The sequence below is a fragment of the Fukomys damarensis genome, unplaced genomic scaffold (assembly GCF_012274545.1).
Source record: "Fukomys damarensis isolate Sample0158 unplaced genomic scaffold, DMR_v1.0_HiC HiC_scaffold_5, whole genome shotgun sequence".
In the NCBI taxonomy this organism is placed as follows: domain Eukaryota; kingdom Metazoa; phylum Chordata; class Mammalia; order Rodentia; family Bathyergidae; genus Fukomys; species Fukomys damarensis.
Genome location: NW_022900917.1, coordinates 60,936,507 through 60,958,215, shown reverse-complemented (window position 1 = coordinate 60,958,215; position 21,709 = coordinate 60,936,507). Strand labels below are relative to the sequence as shown.

The following is a 21,709-nucleotide window of genomic DNA, read 5'->3' as shown; positions in this document are numbered from 1 at the left end:
ACTCACAGTGATCCTCCTGCCTCTGCCTCCCAAGTGCTGCGATTACAGGCATGTGCCACCACACCCAGCAAATCTATATGTTTATGGATTTGAATTGCAGGCCTCTCTGGTCCCTTTGGAAATGCAGGGAACTACACTATTTTCCAAGTCTTGAAATCCCTAGTCAGTTACTTCTTTCTTTCCAGGTTTTAAAGTTTCTTTTATCACTGTCTGGTTTGTCAAAAAATAATTTCCAGGGTTATTTAGTTGTATTTAAAGGAGATTAGCAAGGGAAGGTAGATATATACCATCTTGTTCCTATCTGGAATGTGTAATTGGATTTTGAATAATAGAACATTACTTCACATTGGTAATGAAGTACAAGAATTGCTATAACTGTAGTATGAAATAAAAAAATACATATCTACTGCGTATTTGTGTGTAAATAGAGATCTCATTACTTGTTTTAAATTTTAACAACACAAAAAGAGTCTATAAACCATCCTGGCATTATTTGTGATTTAACAATATTAGTTGTTGCTGAAATGACTTTGTCAAGGTATAAGTATTGTATATAAGTGCTATTTCGCCTTGTCATTTTAGGTTGAATTTATTAATAAATGGTCAAGTTTGTAGCAAAAATTGATTTTCAAAGCCATTCCATATTTGATAGTAAGGGTCAAGGGTGGTTCTTCCACAGAGCAGGTTCTTAGCTTGGACTGTTTAAGAACAGGTTGGAGACCTTAGCATGTGTATTCTGTTCTACAAGTCTTTGCCAGTGCTGTGCTGGTGATTATTTAATGGTTAGATCACTGGGGAACTGAAAGCTTGGTTTGCTGTGTTCATTCACTGGCTTCTGTGGTAGAAAGACTCACGCCATGGATGATTTCAAGCAACTGACGTGATGTCACTCAGTGAGGTGCTGTGTATAATTGTGCCCAGTCATTCTCTTGAGTGGGCACGAGCATTCTTCAGCACACATTCATTCAAAAGCCTTTGTGGGACCCTTTAAGGAAACTGTCGTAACTCTACCACACACAGTGAATAGCTGCAGTGGGCATCACATATGTGAGAATTGTTCACTTAGCATTCCCCCACCTTTAAAAAACACGCACACCTACGGAAATGATGCTTTCTGCATGGTTTCATTTTAATGGAACAGAACATGGGAAAGAAATAAATCAGATTTTTTACTTTTCTTCACTGGACTGAAAAACTGGTTTCACCAACCCCACTATTTTCTTTATAAGTAAATATTTACTTTTGGAATGATGAATCCTGCACACCTTGTAGTAGTTAATACCATCTTTTAAATAATGTTTCTTTATGTTATTTGCAGAGGCATTAGCCTGGTTTGAGTTTCTGACAAAAAAAGGCAATTTTTGTTTCAAATATCTTTTATGACAGCATCTATTAATATATCAAAGCAATAAAGAAACCCACTTCTTTAAAGTTGGAGATACTGAGTCAGCTGTTTGCTTCAATGCCTGTGAACAGATGTGCGGCCCCCACTGTCAGTAGGGTCTTGTCTTCCTGGAACATGTGTTAATGATTGTTTTCTTCACATGTTTCCAATTTCCTGAATTTCTACCCTATGGGCTCCTGTAGCACATTTTCTGCACACTGCTATGGTACTGGTAGCTTAGTACTCTGTATGTACTCCATGGACTTCTGTGTCACTCCATCCAGACCTCTACCACTCTGGAAAGCTGAGGAAGGAGGATTGCAAGTTCCAGCCCAACCTGGGCAACTAAGCAACTTGGTGCAACCCTACCCCCAAATAAGAAGAAAACAACAACAACAACACCTAAGGATGTAGCTCAGCAGACAAAAAAAAAAAAAGGAAATTTATTTATTTATGTATTTTACATTCTTCAGCAACTTTATTTTGATGAGATTTACATAAACTATGAAAGTATATTAAAAACATGAAAAGTGACAATCTTATGGTTTGAAGATGAAAAATATACTTCTTATCATTTTGTTTGGTATAAAGGCATTGTAGCTTTACTGTTGCACTTCCTTGTTTAATTCTTTTAGAAATAAACTCAGTAAAAGATCTAAAAAGGAAAAGGGAAAAAGACAGAGCTCTTTGATCTTAGTGAATGTTCGAAGGTCTGGGGCTGAGCAAATTGATGGCATTGTCCTTCAGTCTGGATTTTTCAAAGCAACTGTTGACTTTGGTTGCTCCCAGGGCCGATTGGAAGCTTGGTGCCAACCATGTGAGAAGATACAGTAGTCTTTGTTGCCTCCTTTATAAACTGTTTGTCATATGGGGCCAAGACAGAGTGCAGTCCTAGGAATAAGGAAGTTGCATTTCATCCCTGGGCCTGCTGTTGACCCAGGAGTCTGCCAGGTCTTCCATACTAGCTTTTCATCTTGTGAAATGGGTTAGAACTCTGTTTGTGGGGGAAGGTTTGAAAGCCCTCTACTGAACCTCTTTGTTCTCACCTTGTCATAGAGCCGAGGAATTATCTGCAGGGTCAATGGAGAGAGTGTAATGGATGGGACAGAGCAGGATCAGGACCCCCAAGCAGGTGATCATCTTTGAGATGTTGGCTTCATACCTGATTCTCAGGTACATTGCCCCTATTGATGCTCTGTGACTGACATTTATAATTAAAGAGTCCCTCCTTGTCCTTAAGGGTCTATTGCTTGTGGAATGCAATCTTCCCAGAAGGAAGTAGCACTGTCTTTCAGAATAATCAACTCATTTTACATAGTTTCCAGAATACTAAAGGCAGGAGGAAAGGGAGGAGGGTCCATCAGAGAGGGAGGGGCACCTGAGTTGAGTGGCAACACAGAGCTGTCTTATGAAAAAGAACAAACTTGACCATTTACACTGTTGCTCCTGGTGAGCCCTTTGAGGAGCAAAAACATATTAACTATTTCAGTAAGAGCTGTACCAAAGGAAGATTGAATGTAAGCTTTCAGCAGAAGGAAGTTAGTAACCACATCCACCTAGATGATCTTTGTTTCAAAGAATGTGAATTTTATTCAGATTAAAAACAGAGTATTGACTTAGTAGAGCCACAGACTTTCTCTCTAGTATTTACCATACTAAAATGTCAAATACCAGAAAGGTAGAAAGGGATCTGACTGGAAAAAGAAAGTTTACTTTTTAAGAGATGTCCAATCACCAGTCTGGTGTCTTCTACTAAGGCCACTGTCTTAGTTAGTTTTCTTGTTGCTGGGAAAAAATACTTGACACCCAAAGTTACAGGAGAAAAGGTTTCTTTCATCTCACAGTTTGTAGAGGTATCAGTTCATAGTCAGCTGATCCTAAGGAAGGGCAGCATGAAAGAGAGACATTGCAGAGGTGAAACAGTACATGGCAAAGCAGGTAGGAGGCAGTGAAGGAGCAAGCAGCAGCAGCAGTAGCAGCAAGTCCCCCTCCACACCTTGTCCCATCTAGGCTACAAGCCTTTTGGGTGGTACCATCCACACACAGCATGGGCCTTCCCATTATCCACACCCAGATCTATGCTAAACCAGGCTAGTTATCACATGCTCTTCACCCCAGTATCCCATACCCTAATCCAGCATCACATATCCATGATCCAGCCACCTCCCCAAAGGCCCATCTATGAGTGCATGAGGCTTTGATGGCACATCTAGGTACAAGCCACACCAATCACCAATCCTGTTGAATTAGGACCACATCTGATGACTATGCACATTGAAATACTTCTTAAAATTCCTATCTTCGAATAAAACACATAACTTAAACACATAACTTTTGTGGGGACAAAATTTAGTCCATAACACTCAATAAAAAGTTTCAGAAGAGATACTGAGAAAGGTGAAGTAACAGGTCAGTTCACCTCCTTTGGTGCTGGAGCACAGATCGTTCCACCTCTGAGAGTGTCCTTCAGTGCACCTGATACTGGCTGGTTTGAAGGATGGACAGGTGAGGGCTGCATTCAGTTACTTTCTGTCCATGAATGAAATTTGTAGCCAGTCTGATTCTTGTGTGTATCAAGGATGCTCCTACACCCAGTGTAGCTATTTTCACAGGTATTTGATGAATTAAAAATAAAAATTCTGAAAATACTAAAATACAAGACATAATTATGGATTCTATCTCTTATCTTTTGAGTCTCTAAGATTGTTACTACCTACTTTGTGTCAGTCTATTTGTGCTGCTATAAAAAATAACTTGGGAGGTTGGGGATTTAGCTCAGTGGTTCTGCCGCCTGTCTTGCAAGCACAAGGTCCTGAGTTTGGTCCCCAGTACCAAAACAAAACAAAACAAAACTTAGAATGGAAAATTTATAGGAAACAGCAATTTATTCCTTATAGTTCTGGAGTCTGTTAAGCTGACATCAAGGTGCCAGCACTGGCGTCCAATGAGGGCTGCTCTCCGGTTCCGGGATGGTCCCTTGTTGATGTGTCCTCACAAGGCAGAATGGATGGAAGGGGAAAAAGAGATGTACAATATGTTGTCACACTGAAGAAGAGTGGAAGAGAAGGAAAGGTGAACTCTCTTCCTGAAGCCTCCTTTATAAGGGTGTTCATCCATGTATGAGGGCAAAAGCCCTGTGTCTTAATCACTTCCCCCAAAGGCTGTACATCTTAATACCACCACAGTGGAGATTAAGTTGCAACATCAATTTTAAAAGGACACACATTCATAGCATGTACCCCTGGTCCCTCCCAAATTCATGTCCTTTTCACATACAAGATATATTCATTCCATTCTAATAACACCATACAATCTTAACTTGTTTTAGCATCAGCCTTAAAGTCTAAGTTCAAAGTCTCATTTAAATGTCATCTAAGTCAGATACAGGATGTGACTTCAGGTACACTTCATTCTGATGCAAATTCCCCTCCAGCTGTGAGCCCATGAACTCAAACAAGTTATATGCTTTCTAAGTACAATGGTGAGACAGGGGTATGATAGGTATTGTCATTTCCAGAAGTAGAAATAGGCAGGAATAAAGGAGCAACAGATCTCAAGCAAGAACAAATCAAACAAAGGAAATGGCTTTTTAAGGTTTTAGAGTAATCTTAGACTTCGTTTCTCATGTACCACAGCATCTCATGGAGAGAAGTCTGCAGCTCTTTCCTTCGCTGGGATTGTACTCTGGTACCTCTATGGTTCTGAGGTCTCAGGGCCAGTGCCACTCTCATAGACTTGCTGTTTCAAGGGCTTTGTGTGTCTGGGCCTTGAGGCTTTCTGTGGCGTCCTCTGAAGTTTTCTGGAGATAGCTATGCCTCCACAGCCTATGTAGTTTATGTGTCTGCAAGTTGGCAGCACCTGAATGCTGCCAATGTTTACAGCTTGTACTTTTCAGAGTAACAGCTAGAGCCACATCTAAAACAGCTGAGAAGGGCTGAGCCAGAATTCATGTGTGGGGTAAGCTTAATTGTCAACTTGATTGACTTGGGAGCTATTTAGGACATTAGTAAAGCACACTTTTGGGTGTGTTTGGCTAGGTTTTGGAACCATGACTTCAGGTACCATATATGGTCCCTGGTCCCTTCCTCTCTGGCACTGTTCCCTTTCTGTGTGTCCTAGCTACCATGAACTAAGCATCTTTGTTCACCATACCTTTTGCCATGATGCTCCTGCTTGGGAACCAGATAACCATGGACAGAATCTCCTGAAACCATGAGCCAAATTAAACCCCACCTCCTGAAAGTTATGGTTACACCTGAGACACAGGAAAGCTAACTTGTGACAGAAAATAACACAGTGTGACAGAAAAGTCTTGAGGTGGCTCAGTGGCCAAAAGCCCTGAGGTCGCTAGGCCCCTCCTTCAAAACCTTTCTTTCCTCATCATCCTAGCACTGGGCCTGTGATAGAGGGGCGGCCTAGAAGATCTCTGAAATGCCCCAGGTGGTTATCTTGATCTTCTTAATGAACAGCATCTGGCTTTCTTCTGTCTATGCCACCTTCCTCACCAAAGGGTCCCTGGCCACATCCTTGGTTTTCCTTCCAACACACATTTAAACCATGTTGTGGGCTGGGGATATAGCTCAGCGGCAGGATGCTTGTCTGACATGCACATAGCTTCTCAGTTCTGTTTCCCAGCACCACAAAACAGAAAGAGAAACAAAGAAAATATTCTACTGATGTGGAATTGCTTAAGAAGAAAGCATACAATTTCTTTAGCATTGGCCTTTACACATTGTTTTTTAAAACTTTCTGAATCTTCCCATGAATTCAGAGAGATGATTACAAATCTCCAGTTTACTGAAAGAAAAATTAAAAAATTCCAATAGGTGATTGCTATGGCCAAAATTATAAGAACTATATGGAGTAGGGACCCCAGCTCAGGAGACTACCTAAAATACTCTCACCTGTGCTGAGGTGTTCTCTATCCCCACTGCAGGGCCAAGGTGTCAGAGCAGAGTTACTGGAAGGATTCACCCTTTACCTTCAGTCATTCATTTACCAATCCTTCCTTAAGTAGAATATTTTTCAAGCACATGAAGTGTGGCATTCTGGGGACTGGAGATGGAAAAGTGAGAACAGGGCTGTAACCTGATGCTCAGTACTTGAATTCCTTCTGTGAAGCTAACAGGCAGGAGACCTGGTCATGTAAGTCTTCTAGGCAGGCCCAGAAGGGCCTGTTTATTGTTTCTCATTTTATTTTATTTTTCACTTATTTTAAAACAAATGCACGAACCTCTGCTGCCTGAGTAGATAGCGCCACAGAAGAAACTAATTATGAAGATTAAGTGGTCACCCATTTGCAAGATTTGCTGCTGTAATCAAAAGAAAAAGCTACTCTGACACACATTCATGACATACATGGCCATTAATGTACTACATGATAATTAGGCATAAGTGATCAGCAGTTAACCAAAATAACTATAATCAGTACAGCTTTTACACAGATAAATCCTCTTCCAAATATTTTCTCTTCCTAGGTCTCTAGCTCCAGATCTTGTGTCATTATGGTTTCACTGGGATGGTGTGTTTACAACTTGCCACCATGCCTGGCTCACATGTAGACATAGAACTGAGCTTTCATTCCGCCCTGCTTGGTTGGGCCTTGGCCCAATCATCTTTCCTCCAGTCCCTCTGCATATTCTTTCTTGTCCCCAGTGGTCCCGCCTACTCTTTCCTCTCCTTAGCCTGGACTACTTTCAAGACTGTCCTGAGGTCAGTGCTGCGAGAGGGAAGAGAGTCTGGGACTGCAACCTGAGGGCACTGGCTAACTGCTTCTCCATCTATTAGAAAGCCCCAGGTAGAGCATAGGAGGACAGAGGTGGTGCATGGCAGGCTGAGGAGAGCCAGGTTCAGCGCCCATGGTTCTTTCAGATTCAGACATATAGAAATCTTGGTGTGATTTTAGGTGTAACAAGAATTCACCCAAAAATCTTCCCTTCAAATCAGATATTTCTTTAGTGAGACTCAAAGCTTCTATTTAATGATCAAAGATACAAATTTGAAAATGCAAATGCCTAGAGAATGATCACTCTGGTTTGTAAGGGGTCAAGTTCCAGGATAAATATGTTGCTTTGATTTAGAAAGGAATTGGAAAGCAGGAAGCCCCAGGGGCCCGAGAGTGCAGGGAAGATGCTTTTGGAAAAGAAGGCTGGGATTGAACACCCTATGATAAGCTTTGCTACAGGTGTCTGCTTTTCTACATCTGTTCTAGGACCACGAGAGTTGTTGGGAAATGAGTTATATGTGTCCTGAGATGTTGAGTCACCTCTAGCCTGAGGCCTCTCTGCTTTGAGAAGGTTCCATGAAGAGTAATTTTCAACAAGAAAGATCACATGCATCAATAAAAAGGTGAATCGCAAAGATGTTTTGTAACATGTCCTGCATTGTATTTCAGGGCAATTTCTGGATGCTGTGGATGGAGCTATAGGCACAAGACCAAAGGTTGAATGACTTAAAGCCACCCAAGTAGAACAAACCCTAACAAAAAATGGATGGCCTGGGCTGCCAAGATGGCCAGATGGCCAGGAGTGAGTGGGCATAGTCTCCTGGAGATGGAAGTAGCCTATGGCAGTGGCCTGGTGGCAGCATACTGGGTAGGAAGCTGCTGTTGGGGGTTGGAGAGCATGCAGGGACCAGGTCCACATCCTGATGAGGCCAAGAAAGCCACCACCCAGCCAGGGCCACCCCAGACAACCTGCAGTTGGATTTACTAGAAATGTGGGAGGAATGAAGTTCAAATTGTAAGTTTCTAACCAAGCCAAAGAAGCAAACATAGAGGCCCCCAGTTTACTTTCCTTTCATCAGGGATTTGTCAGAATAGCAGAGTTACTGGTTTCAGGATTAGGCTGATTACAGTGGGTGGCAACACACCCAAGAAGAAACTAAAGACAGATGGCTCACTTTGAGTCATATTTTTTTCTCACACAATGTTTAATGTCAGAGAAAGTAGAGAAAAAAAGAAGGCCCAGCCAGATCATCCTGGTGCAGCACATTCTCTTGCCATGACAGATTCGGTTGCCAGGACTTCACTTGGGAGGTTGGTTGCTCTTTTGGGGAACAGGATGCTGAATGCTGTCATTGAAATTATGTTTCTCAGCAAAATGCTGTTGCTGATCCCAAGCAAAAATGCTGGCCTATCTGCAAAGTGTTTGTTCTCAAAGCCCTCTGATTCAATTTCTCCTACCAGAGAGAATAACATGTTTCTCATAACACTGTACAAATCTACCAAATATGTAATTAACAAATATCATGTCCATTTATATATTATATGACTGCATATGTCAAATATTTCATATCTGATTGAGAATTTTTTTCTATCAGAAAGAGAGTAAAGGTTGTTCCACACACCAGGACACTTGCAGTGAAGTCAAGAATTCTATTCTGGGCCTAGTGATCCATATTTTAGGCCATAGAGTGATCTCTTCTGGACTCCCTCTCTCAGTGGGTGGAGGAAGCACAGTTAACAAACATGTGCTAGTCACAGGAGCTCATAAGGATGTCTCCTACATGTTTCTACCATGTAGCCCTTGAGTAGTTAGGAGATGTATAGATGGAGGATCTCAGATCCTGAAGGCCGAGTGGGCCTGTGTCATCTGGAGAAATCCCCATCCCGCTGGAAGGATGAGCATACTTTTCACTTATTTACAGTTAGGCCTGTTGGGAAGATGGGAATACTTTTAAAGATGAATTATCATGACTTATCTCTCAATTAGCATTTTATCAGATCTGTGGCTAATGCCTAAACATGTTACAATACACATTCTGGAATCTTTGTGAATCTTTTAACCAACTCCACCTGCAGAGCATTCTGAGTAGTTTTCTACCTGTGTGGAATCTAGCAGGCCTAACCCAGGGCACTTTGTCCACCAGCTTTCCCTGACTCATTCCTCCAATGCTGGAGATCTCCTTAGCCATCTTCTCAGTCCATGTCATCTAACTTAACACCCCAAGTGAGATAGCTATGCACTCCTATTTAGCACTCACAATTCATATTGCTTGCTGTTCTCGATGCTTTTCAGATATTAGCTCATACCATGTGTTAAAAAATCTCTACAAGACAGATATTATTAGCATCTTCTTTTTGCAGATAAGGAAAGTAAAGCACCGAAAGCTCTCCAGTTTCTGCAGGTCCCCTACCTTGTCAAAGTCATAAGGCGAAGTTGTAGAGCAGTACACCACATGCAAGTTTCCTCTGCAGGCCCAGCACTGAGATTGAGCATCTCACAGGGCATCATATTCATGAATCATGGACAAATGTATTTTAATTTAAAATTAAAACTTCTCACTGGAAGGACAGATTTCTTCCAAAGCTTAGGCTTCCAATTTTATCATTTGACTAGCTGTGGAACATCTAACATAACTAACTAATGCTGGATTAGAATGTGGTGGGCACAGAGCACATCCGCTATTACAAGAGCTAAGAGGCTCTTCAGAGGTGGGTTGAAAAGTATAGAGGCTCTGTCCCACAGACTCTGAAACCATGAACATATTTGATCAGAAGATCAACTTTGATGCACTTCTAAAATTTTCTCATATAACCCCTTCAACAGAGCAACAGCTAAAAAAGGTCTATGCCAGTTTTGCCTTGCATATGTTTCTGGCAACTGCAGGAGCCTATGTCCATGTGGTCACTCATTTCATTCAGGCTGGTCTACTGTCTGCCTTGGGCTCCCTGCGGTTGATGATTTGGCTGCTGGCAACACCTCACAGCAGTGAGACAGAGCAGAAAAGATTGGGACTTCTTGCTGGATTTGCTTTCCTTACAGGAGTTGGCCTGGGCCCTGCTCTAGAGTTGCGCATAGCTGTCAATCCTAGCATCCTTCCCACCGCTTTCATGGGCACAGCAATGATTTTCACCCTGGGTGCACTCTATGCCAGGTGCTGAGCTACCTCTTTCTGGGAGGTATCTTCATGTCAGCCATGAGCCTGATGGTCTTTTCTTCCCTCGGAAACCTTTTCTTTGGATCTGTTTGGCTTTTCCAGGCAAACCTGTATATGGGACTGTTTGATACTCAACTCATTACTGAAAAAGCCGAACATGGATAAGGATTATATCTGGCACTGACTTGATCTCTTCTTAGATTCTGTTATTCTCTTCTGAAAACTCAAGACGATCCTGGCAATGCATGAGAAGGACAAGAAGAAAGAGAAGAAGTTAGATGACCATTCAGCCTTTCTCGGTTTGGCTTCTCTCCCCCCACCTCTCATTTCCTCTTTGCACACATTACAGGTGGAGTGTTCTATGAAAATGAAAGGCATCAGAAAAAAAAAAAGAATGTGAAGGGTTGAGGGTGACTCCCTCAGCCCCTGGGAAGCCAGTGGTCCTGGGCAGTAGGGCCACTGCGGGATGAAGCTGAGCCACAGAACTTGGAAAGGGAAGCGGGTCACTCTCTTGGCGGAGATACAACCTCAGAGTCTATGGAACTATCTTGTCTGTCAGACATAACTCAAACGTATGTTTAAAAAGTGCAATACTTTGTGGTGCTTTTTTCTGAGGAAGACAATCTTCTAAGAAAGACTGGCCCTTCCCAGAGAAGGGTCCTCGGTGTCCTTCCCCACCTGCTCCTCCTGCCATAATGGAAGGAGAGCCTTTTAGTATAAATTCCTGCTCCCTGCAAGCTTCCAAAACTCACGTCTCTTCCTCTCTCTCACATCAAAGCAAAAAATGAAAAGCCAAAAAATTCCAGAGTAGTAACCTTTTTAGGATTAATTTCCCCTTTCTTTGGGCTCTTCTCTCCTCCTCTAAGGGTTAAGTATGTGGAGGGAAGAATTGCTAGACTTTGTGTCTGTGCTTGGTGGGAACTATTAAATTACTGCTGGATGTTTCTGATTATACCACACATTGGTGCCTACGCAGTCCCCGGGCCACGTGGGCCCCACTGGCCTCCCCACACTTGCACTGCCCTACAGCCCACACTTGCTCATGGGGGCCCCTCAGTGGCAGTGAAACAGAGTGGGTTTTTTATTTTGAGTGCAAAGATGGGAGCTAGTACTGGCAAAGGGGAAGGAAATGGGCAATAAAACCAAGAGCTGAGCGGCTTACTGGAGCCAGGACGCTGGGGTTTGCTTAATTGCTCTGAAATGAAAAAGATTTGGGTTTTGTGTGTGTGTGTGTGTGTGTGCGTGTGTGTGTGTGAAATCCCATAGGTACACTTGCCAAGCCTCAAATATTAGATTGAATTACAACTTCTAATCCCCCCCAGCCATGTGTCTTATTTCTTCTGGAGGTTTGTCCCCAACTTCAGGGCCTGGGAGGAGAAAGGTTAACAGAATGGGGCCAGGCTCCCAGCAGGCATTTCACGAAGCCCATTTCCCAGGCTGTGAGTTCATAGGAGTCCATAGCACACTGAGGTGCTCTCAGGAGACCTTCCCCAGAGCTAGCCAACAGGCACCCAGCAGCTCCCAGAGCTCTGGACTCATTTAGAAGAAAGTCCTTTACCCATAGCCCAGGAGGCTGTTCCGAGTCCCCTGGGTGATCATAAATGTATCCAGCCATTGTTCTGGGGGCACAGCCATGGCTTTTATTGGAATCTTAAAGGAATCTTCCAAAAAAAAGTTAAGCATTGATAGAGAAAACAGAGGTATGATAATACAGTTAGGGGCTCTCCTGGGGAGGGGATAATTTTCAGGAATGATTAAAGGAAGAAGGGGGAGAGGAGATGGAGCTGCTGGAAGCCAGAAGGCGCCGATTGGGAGCGGGTGCCAGGATGGTTAAGTGCGGGAAGCATTCCTCATCTGACCTCTCTCAGTGGGAAGTCTCACCGAGTAATTGAGGGAAGGAAACCTGGCTGGGGTCGAGAGGATGTAGCAGGAACACCAGCCTGATGAGTCATGAGACATGAAACACTGGCTGTAACGAGTGCAAAGGATTGTCAGAGGCAAGTGGTAGAGAGCAGGGAGAGAGATAAGGACCTATTGCACAAGAGAGCAGACTGTCAGGGAGCTGCCAGCTGCCACTCCACCACATTGCTTCATGTTCTCTGGGACAAAGACAGAGAGGGGAGACTGATCTCTACGGGTGACCTCTGAGGCCAGGGCCATGGCTGGGCAGGGAGGACCTGCTGGGGCTCCTGCGGAACTTAGCCATCTCCTGGGTTAGGTTCCTTCCCTGCCTGATGCAGACACTATATTGAACCCATGTGTAGGGTTCTGGCTTCTGTTGGAGCAGACCCGAGAGAGCTTAAATACTGGTTGATGGGAACTCCTAAATTAGCTTGTCAAAGCATTCTTAGAAAAATGACACTGAGGTCTGAAAAACTATTCTTTTTTACTTGGGATTTGGACAATTCAATAAGTTAAGTTTTGAGGAAATCTGCAAGAAAAGTGGTAGGAAGAGGCACAGTATGAGGTCAAGGAAACTTTGGAGGGCATCAAGACTGATATGTAAGGGCAGCAAAGAAAGCCCACCTGCATATGAGCTGATTGTCATCATCAGCATAGACCAAGAGCGTTGGTCTCTCCAGCTCCTAATGTACTGAGCGTGTGACAGTGTGAGTTGAACTTGATGACTTGCTCCTCTCCCACATTTGTACCAATAACCAAGTGTACAGTGGCTTCAGATAGATATTTGCTCCTACTTCTGGATGAGGCCTCTGTGACACCTATCCCAGGTGCACTGATCACTGTGTGCCCTGGCTGTGATGACAGTCATCCTGTCCTCTATTTCATCCCTCTCCAAATGCCTCTGCTATCCTGTTCTCTGCATGTTCATATTTGCATGCTACAGATTTTCCATAGCCAACTCTGTATGGTCATTTTGTGGCTTTGATGGGTGAAGAGTGTCATGTTGGGAGACCTGCAATGCTTGAAGGAATGAGGTTGCCTAACTACTGCACACTATCCCTCAAGGAACGGTGAAAGGGCATCACCCCACCAGAAAGCTCCTCTGTGGTAGACACAAGAGAATTGGAATCTCATGGCACACAGTGCTCAGAGATGACTCCGTGTGTGTATGTGGGGTTGGGCTTGTTTTCCTAGAATACCATGGTCCCCACAGTGAGAATGGCAGCTAAGCCTCAGGGTGAGAAGCCACTGTGCAGACAGAGAAGTAGATAAGACAAGTGTGGTGATGTGAGGAAAAAAAAAAAGTACTCAGCTTTCCAGTTCCTTGGAGAGATGAACTATTCATCCACACACCTTTGTTTCAAGCCTGAGATCATGTGAGGATGTGGCATCTTACACAGCTCTCCATGGGAGAACCACACTTGCAAGCTGCTCTTCAGAAGACCAGTGCTACAGTTTAGATAAAATGCACACCCCTCCCCATCTCACATTCCTAAGTGGGCCCTGGTTGGAAGAGGGAGGTCACTGGAGGCTTGACCTGTAAGGGTACGTTCCCATCCAGGGCTCCTCCCTTCTCTCTCTGCTTTCTGGCTGCTATGTGGTAAGCAGCTTTCCTCTGCTATGCTGTTCTCCATGCTGTCTCTGCCTTGGAACAAGTTGACCATGGACTGAATCCACTGAAACTGTGAGCCAAAATAAACCTCTACTCCTTTAAGTTTTGGGTGTTGGGTATTTTGTCCCACTGACAGGAAAATGATTAATGCAAATAGTATGACTGTTGGGCTTTGGAGGACCATGTTCTCACTCATGGCCATCTGATGACTTAGAACTTGCTGTCCTCCCTTGACAGCTAGATGGAGGCAAAGAACAGAGAAGTAAGGCTCCTGCTTTGTAGGCACACTGTGGGCCTTTCTCACTTATCGTCTGATTTAAACACTCCTAGATTCTAATTATCATCTGACCTCTTTTAAATGAAGAAGCTGAAGCTCAGAGGGTGTACTTAACCCTACCTATGGTGACAAGCCATCAAATGTGCATTAAAGCCTAATTGGCATTCAGATATTTTTATCTCTTTTCTAGTGGATAGTTCAGGGAAATTGACCCTTTACCTTTTGAGACTTGTGGTTTTTTTTACTCTTTTACTATGTCCCTTTTCAATCCTCCTGTAAGATTGATTTAGAATTTGGTAAGAATGTTATTTTAGATATCACAATGAGTAAGACAAACTCCATATTTTAGTCAATAAGAAGTTGAAACTCAAGTATTTTAAGGTATTGACCAAGGTCTCCAAATTAGGTAATATAAAAGTCAGGTCATCCATTCAGGCTCATAGATGCTAGTAAAAATTGATTGATTGGATAAGATCCTTCCACTCTCTTAAAAAAAAACCCACATTCAGTTCAGTTTGTATGTGTAGTTCTAAAGACAGGATTTCAATGTTGTTTGAGAATCTCTTGGTATGAATATTTTGGTAAAAAAATGATAATGCATGTGGCTCTAGGTAGCAATATTTTTCTTTTTCTTCTTGAGTAGAGTAATAATTGTGCCTTCTCTGGTAGTGTACAGTATATCTTGACATATGCATACAATTCAGAGTGATTAACATTTCAACTTTCTTGTCATCTTCTTAAGCTGGAGCCATTGAGCTCTCTTTTAAATCTTCATATCATAGGCAACTGTGAACTATAGTCCCTCTACTCTACTAATAACACTAGAGCTTATTTCTTATATTGGTGCTTGGTAACTGTTATCCAGCTTCCCTTCATCCTTCCTAGCCTCTAGTAATCACGATTTTTATATTCAGATTGACTTCTTTTTTAGCTTCCACATCTGAAAGAGAACACTCAGTATTTATCTCTGTTTGGTTTATTTCACTTCCTATATAAGGTCTATTCATTTTGCTGCACATGACAGCAAAATAGTAACCATTTTATTCTACTTTTCTTTATTCATTTATCATGGGGCACTGCACTGCTTTCTGCCCTCCCTTCACCCCCTCCTCCCCTCCCCATCTACAAACACTTTATTTTCATCTTTTCATTATCTCACATTTTTTTCTTTTCCCTTATTACCCTTCCCCTATCCATCCCACCTTCCCTACACCTTTAGCTCCTTTCTTCCCATTTCTAAATGTCAGTAATCTTATTAGGATCTTATGTATTATTGCAGATTATTCACACCAGAGAAACTATTCGGTATTTACACATGTGTGCCTTATTTATTTCACTTAGGAGTATATCTTCAATATGTATCCATTTTCCTATGAATGAATCTATTTTCTCATTCTTTATGGCTGAGTAATATTCCATTTTATAGAAAAACCACATCTTCTTTATCCAGTTTCCAACTGATGGGCAAATGTGCTGTTTCCAATATTTAGCTATTTGAGCTGCTTTTTTATCTTGACTGTTGTGAACAACGACAAAGGTAATGGCTGTGGCTGTAGGTGGTTATGCCTTTCTGGGGAAATAATATTAGGTCTTTTTTTCCCCCCCTCTACTTAAACTTTCACTTTTCTTTAAAAATATTTGTTTCTCTCTGCTGACTAATGAAAAGTATCCCTAACAGGTGGCAGATTAGGTTTCTTCATTAACCAGTAAAGGGCCAAGTATGATTATGTTTTAATTTTGAAACTCCCTGTATTCTTTATGACTGCAGTGTGGACCAGGGCAGGAAAGCAAGAGATCAAATGCCATGCCAGCCTCCATTTGGCTTTCTGAAGTGGCACGTGGGAACCAGGTTGTAAGATAAAGATGCAAGTGCTGGCTATGAGGAAAAAGACACAGAAAACAAGGGCAAAGGGCAATTCAAGATTGTTTCAGAGCTGAGCAAATAAAGAAAAGATAGGCTACATGTCATCTTACAATTCTCTTATACCTAAGATGAGGAATGCAGGTCTTTTTGGAGATTTTAATCCAGGCTTATGGTTTCCATTGCAGAAGGTTCATGGGGTCATTAGCTGTATGTCTGTCTGTGCATGAGCAGGAATGAGTGTGCAGCTGGCCAGAACAAAGGTCAGACTGTACTCACCATGCATCATCTCTAATTTTTGTCCACACTGTCAATATCCACTTCCTCACACCAAATAAGGAGTAAAAGAAAGAACAATAGAAAGAAAAAACCTTTAACAACAATAGGATGTGATATGCAATAAAGCTCTGGAAATGTCAATCTGTTGATGTCGTTGATGTCAACATGCTCAAGATTAAAATCCTGAACCTGACTACTGGTTTGTCTCTGGCTTTGAGTACATACAGGGCATCTTTAATGAAGTCAGATGCTACAGGACTGGATGTGTTATGCAATTTATTAAGGTCATCATCAAACAGAAATGTCTTATTTTATTTGTTCATACAATAAGTCATGTTTGCATCTTGACTTTTTTTTTTGGGGGGGTACCAGGGATTTAACTCAGGACCTTGTGCTTGTGAGGCAGGTGGCAGAACCACTGAACTAAATCCCTGGCCTGCATCTTGATTTTTTTAAATTGCAAGATGCAATTGGGAGGGGAAAAAAAATCACTGGTTACAAGTATTTTTTTTTTTCCTGTGTAGTTTGTGGATGACAAATCTACGGCAGTGAAAAACTTTTAAAAAATCTTTGTTGAAATTGCTTGAAAAAAATGTATGGTTTTCCAGCAGTTCCCCTGTGTTTTTCCTTTAAGTTAGACAGGGCAGGAAGAAGAGTGAGCTTGTTGTCCTGAAACCCATGGCAACCGAGGTGGAGTATCATAAGTCTGAAGTTTGAAGCATTTGGTTCTTACCAACTGTTCAGAGCAAAGTTGAAATAAATGACATCATTTCAAATCAATTAATTTCCTGAACTCTTTTGGAGTCTTGAATGATTTTGGCAGTAGAATTTTTGTGCTAATATCAACACAGGAAAAGCAAATGAGTGAAAAAACAAAGAAGCCCATCACAGCATGGCTTACACTGGAGAAATCTCAAGTACAGGAGAATGATAAGCCATCCCTTTCTAAGCAGCACTGGCTTGGAATATCTGAGGGATTTTACTGTAATGTTCCCATCAGTTTCCTAGTAAAGACAGTTGCCTTGCCTTTAATGAAGTTATAATGGAATATATGTATAAAATAGGTAACATTTTTTTTTCTCAGTTGTTAAAGTGTAATGACCAAGTGCCTTACTTTACTTTTTGAAATTGTGTTTTATTTTCCAATTTTCTTTGGTTTGTGATAGTGTTTTTGTTGGGATTGTTACCATAAATGTGCAATACTTTTGGCTTCTTTAGAGACTAAAGGAGAAACCTTCAGTTTCGAGACAAGAAGAAAAGGACAACCAGACAAGGCTGAGTACCATTTGATCCTTGCCCTGTCTGTGACACAGAGACGTAGGCTGCAGACTCTGTGATCTTCTTCTTCCTCATCTTCCCCCAAACTGTACAAGCCTCAAAAGAATCTCCTGGTAGCTGAGTGATCAAGTCTGAAAAACCTGACACTTCGTATAACTTGGGTGTTCTGGAGAAGGCTTTTCGCACATTTAGAACAGAACAGATTGCAAACCTAGCTGTGGTAGAAATAGCTCAGTGGGGTGAGGGTTCCTGGAATGTCTCCTGACTTGTCTATTCTGCATGTTGTCACAGACCTGAATAAGTAAAATATTCCCTTTAAAACAGATCATCTTCTGATTGCTGTGCTTTATTTTTTTTTTAATTTTAAAACACTTCATATTGGGAAAAACCCTTTTAAAATAGTTCTGTATTTTCTCCAATACTGCAAGCAAATGGCCAAGGTGTTGGAAATAAAAATAGAACTGAAACCACTTTTGTTATAAGATATTTTAAAGAAAGGGCCGGAGGTATAGCTTAGTATTAGAATGTGTGCTTAACATACTCAAGGCCCTGGATTTGATCCCTAGCATAAAAAACCAACCAAACAAGACTGTTAAAAGGTGTAAGATACACTAAATGCATGTGTTTTTTCCTGCCACCTTCAACCACTTCTGTCTTTCTCTTATTAAAAGGCTAGTCACAATGACTCCTGGGTATGGTTTGGAAAAAAATCCTTTCCTCTTAAATTCCAATAGTTCTGAACCTCTGGAATTTCACAAGAGGTATAAGAGGTGTCAAATTTAGCTGACCCCAAACTTTTCACTTGGATAGAAACTGAAGCCTGGAGGGGAGATGCCATGCTGTGCGCTGGGGATGCTCTTCCCAGAGGAAGGGGACACGGGGCAATTTTAAAGGGTCTTGCACAAAGCACTGTACCCTTCAGATCATGTTTAACTCCTCAGGATAAAGGGTAGGTGGGACTTTGTGGAGATTTGTTGTGGTGTGTCAATAAAAATATTCTTATTTTATCCTTTTTGTTTTTTAAAAATTGAATTTATCGGTACATTCTAGGTAGACAGTACAGTTACATTCATTATTGGGATCTTGCACCTTTACATGCCAGGTCTTGGTTCTCATTTTTCCCCTTGTCCCCACCCTCCTTTCACCCCCTTCTCCCCTCCCCACCTTCAAACACTTTAATTCCATTGTTATATTTTTTTTCCTTTTCCCTTGTTCCCTTTTCCCTATCCTTCTCACTGTCTCTACACCTTTGGTCCCTTTCTTCCTATTTCACGTTGCTAATTGTGCCATTAAAATATTCTTATTTTAAAAACTGAGATGGGGCTGTTTTTTTTTTTGGCAAACCTAATGCTTTAACCTATATTACCTTTTCCTTTCTCCATCTCCTCTAAAAAAGCTATTCATTTACTGAGTTAATTCTTAATGGGTACCAGGCGTGTCTACAAAGAATGGAAGGTAAGTAAGATACAGGTTTTACTTGCAAGGAAAACTATTCTTAATTTTACCATTCTAAAATTAGAAGGTTGTGGCTGACCTTCTTTTTCTTTTGTGGTGCAGGACATTGAGCCCAGGGCCTCACACATGCTAGACAAGGTTCCTGCCAATGAATTACACCCTTATCCCGGTATCTGAGTTTTAATTCCAGTGATGGGATCAGGTTACTGATCCACTATATTTTGGGTTCATTCTACAAGGACAGGTTGATATTTCAATCAATACCAGCTGCCTTTTGCTGTTTATAATTGTTTTCACAGTATAAATCTGGAAGCTTTCATTGTTACCACAGAGCAGAAGATATGCTAGTCTTTCCTTAGTGAGTTGACCCAGGAAATGGTGAGAGTCCACTGATCATGCTGCCGGAGCCCCAGAGCCCTGTTGAGAGGCACATGTGAGCCCAGAGACTGCAAGTTCAATGGTTAAGGTTCATGTCAAGCTACAGAGCCATACCTGGAGGTCTTTGGAGAAGGGGTAATGAGCATCACACCACAGGTGATCTGGGGAGCTTAGCTCAGAGATTATGGAGGACAGCAGGATGTCAGCAGTGAGGGGTGCCTTCCCAAAGACCCAGGTTGCTGAGGAAAGGGTGGAGAAGAGCACTGGAGAGGGCAGAGTTTTGGGTGGAACAGGTGCTGCCAGGGCGGAAGCGCCTCTCTGGGGCTCAGGGCTGGGGTTCTTCTCCCTGGGATAAAGCTGTCTCTGGAGCTGCCCAGAGCTAGTGTCCAGGAAAGGCTGTGATTCTCTAGCATGCTTGACCATGGCGACAATCTCAATGAGTTCCACACTAGCAAGCACAATTCATTCCCTTAGAGATACTGAGATTCTAGACCTGTCCTTGGAATCTGGTAGCAGGGTGCTCCTGTGCTCAGAAAGAAGAAACGATGCTTGTTGTTGTTTCTTAAAGAATCTCTCTGCTGCCTCTGCCACACTTCAGCACATCTGCACAGAGACTAGGTGAATCCCACTTAAAGGCCCGTAGGCATGTTAGTCAGGTGCTGGGCTGAGTCCTGACAAGTTTGCAGCCTAGTTTGGGACCCTCTGTCCATTGCACCAGTCTAGCCTGATTGTAGTAGAAATTTATATTCTTATGATTATGCACAGCAGTAAACTGCTTATCAGGCAGTAGAGAACTTTTGCCTCTCCTAGCATATAAATTCCACCTCTAAAGATCTCTTCTACTTAATAATTGTGGCTATAGAAAACTTCTGCTGTTTTACTCACAGTAGTCCAGGGGGACATAGCCTTCAGATCCAGCACAGAGCTTGCTACCAAGCAGGCTGTTGCCCTGCTTTCTCCAGTACCACGACCACGCCAGTAGAGTCTGCGTGACAATGCCGGTCACCTGGCAGAAACCAGACCCGAGGTATCGTCCCCACGGGGTTAAGCCTCCTGGAGGTCCTTGGCACACACCGCATGCGAAGTCAGCCGTGAAGAGAATAGCTGGCCTCTCTGCCTGCAGTTTGGGGACATTGGGTTCATCTATAATTCTGTTCTATTTTGTCTTTATTACTATTTGTTCATTATCTGTAGAATTGTATTCTGGGCCCAAGAAAGGTTAGGAACAATTAGATGTTCCTAGAGATGTGGCGATATTGAGGCACAAGAGGATGGGCGGCCAAAGTGCTGACCCTGAGCCCCGGACTGTGAAGTCCTGAAGGTGAACCTGAAGGTGACATGCTAAAGCCAGTCCTTTGTCTTACAAACTTCCCCTTCTGACTGCGTATAGGTGTGGTCTTACCTTGACTCAATGGTCTTAGCTTTTGTGATGGTATATAGGTGTGGTCTTACCTTGACCTTGTGGTCTTAATTTTTACAGTACTATTGTCTATCTTATGCCTGCCTGTGACTGGAATCACTCTTGTGATGTGCCCTTGAAACTAGTATATAAACACCTGGAGTTAGAAATAAAATTGCAGCAGCATTGGCAAACTTCACCTCGGTGTTGAGTACTTTTGTCTGACTGTCATCGCCGAACGTGCTCCCACCTTTCAGAGAACCTGTATCTCCTCGTGAAATCCCGTGTATGCTGCCCTACGGTCGGTAGCACTCCAGCAGTTGAGGTCGACTTAGCTGAGGGTGCTAGAGAGAAGAGGCACTGAATGTCGAAAGCCTGCTGTGCACACCTCAATTTTCTGTATGGCAGGTGTGCACTGCTCCTTGGGTGGACTCTCCCCAAGTTGCTGGAATGTGGGGTGCCCAGTGGCAGTGAGGAAAGTGGGCTGATTTTTTCACCGTCTCTGGTCTCTCAGGTTGTGAGTGTTTGAGATGACTTCAATCAGCTCCCCTTGACACCCAGAATAATTCACTTTTAAGTGGATGACACCCTGGGTGGAATAAGCCCACCCTTCCCACAGAGGTGGGCTTTATTCGTCAGCTTTGTTATGAGAATGAGATACCGGAGGCAGTTCACTTTTGAAGAGAAATAGTTTATTTTGCTCATAGTTATGAAGGGTCTGGACTAAGGTCAGATGGTCCCAGTGCACTGGGTCTCTGGTGAGAGCAGCATATGGTAGGAATACATGGAAATCCAAAGAGCCAGGAAGCAGAGCAAGAGGGAATTTCTGGGGTCCCCAAATCTTTGGTACACACTCCCAAAGACCTAAAGACCTCCCACAAGACTGTCTCTCAAAGGTTAACAGCACCCTCAAATACCACCACCCTGGAGATCAAGATTGTTGGAAAGACTGCATGAGGCAGCAGTGTAGAAGGCACGGTGCATTATTACCACCATCTGCATCA

At 42.6% G+C, this 21,709-nt stretch overlaps 1 pseudogene; it reads left to right on the top strand.

Annotated features, from left to right (window-relative positions):
- Positions 1-9,840: 9,840 nt before the first annotated feature.
- On the top strand, positions 9,841-16,912 carry LOC104866530 (annotated as a pseudogene).
- Positions 16,913-21,709: the final 4,797 nt, after the last annotated feature.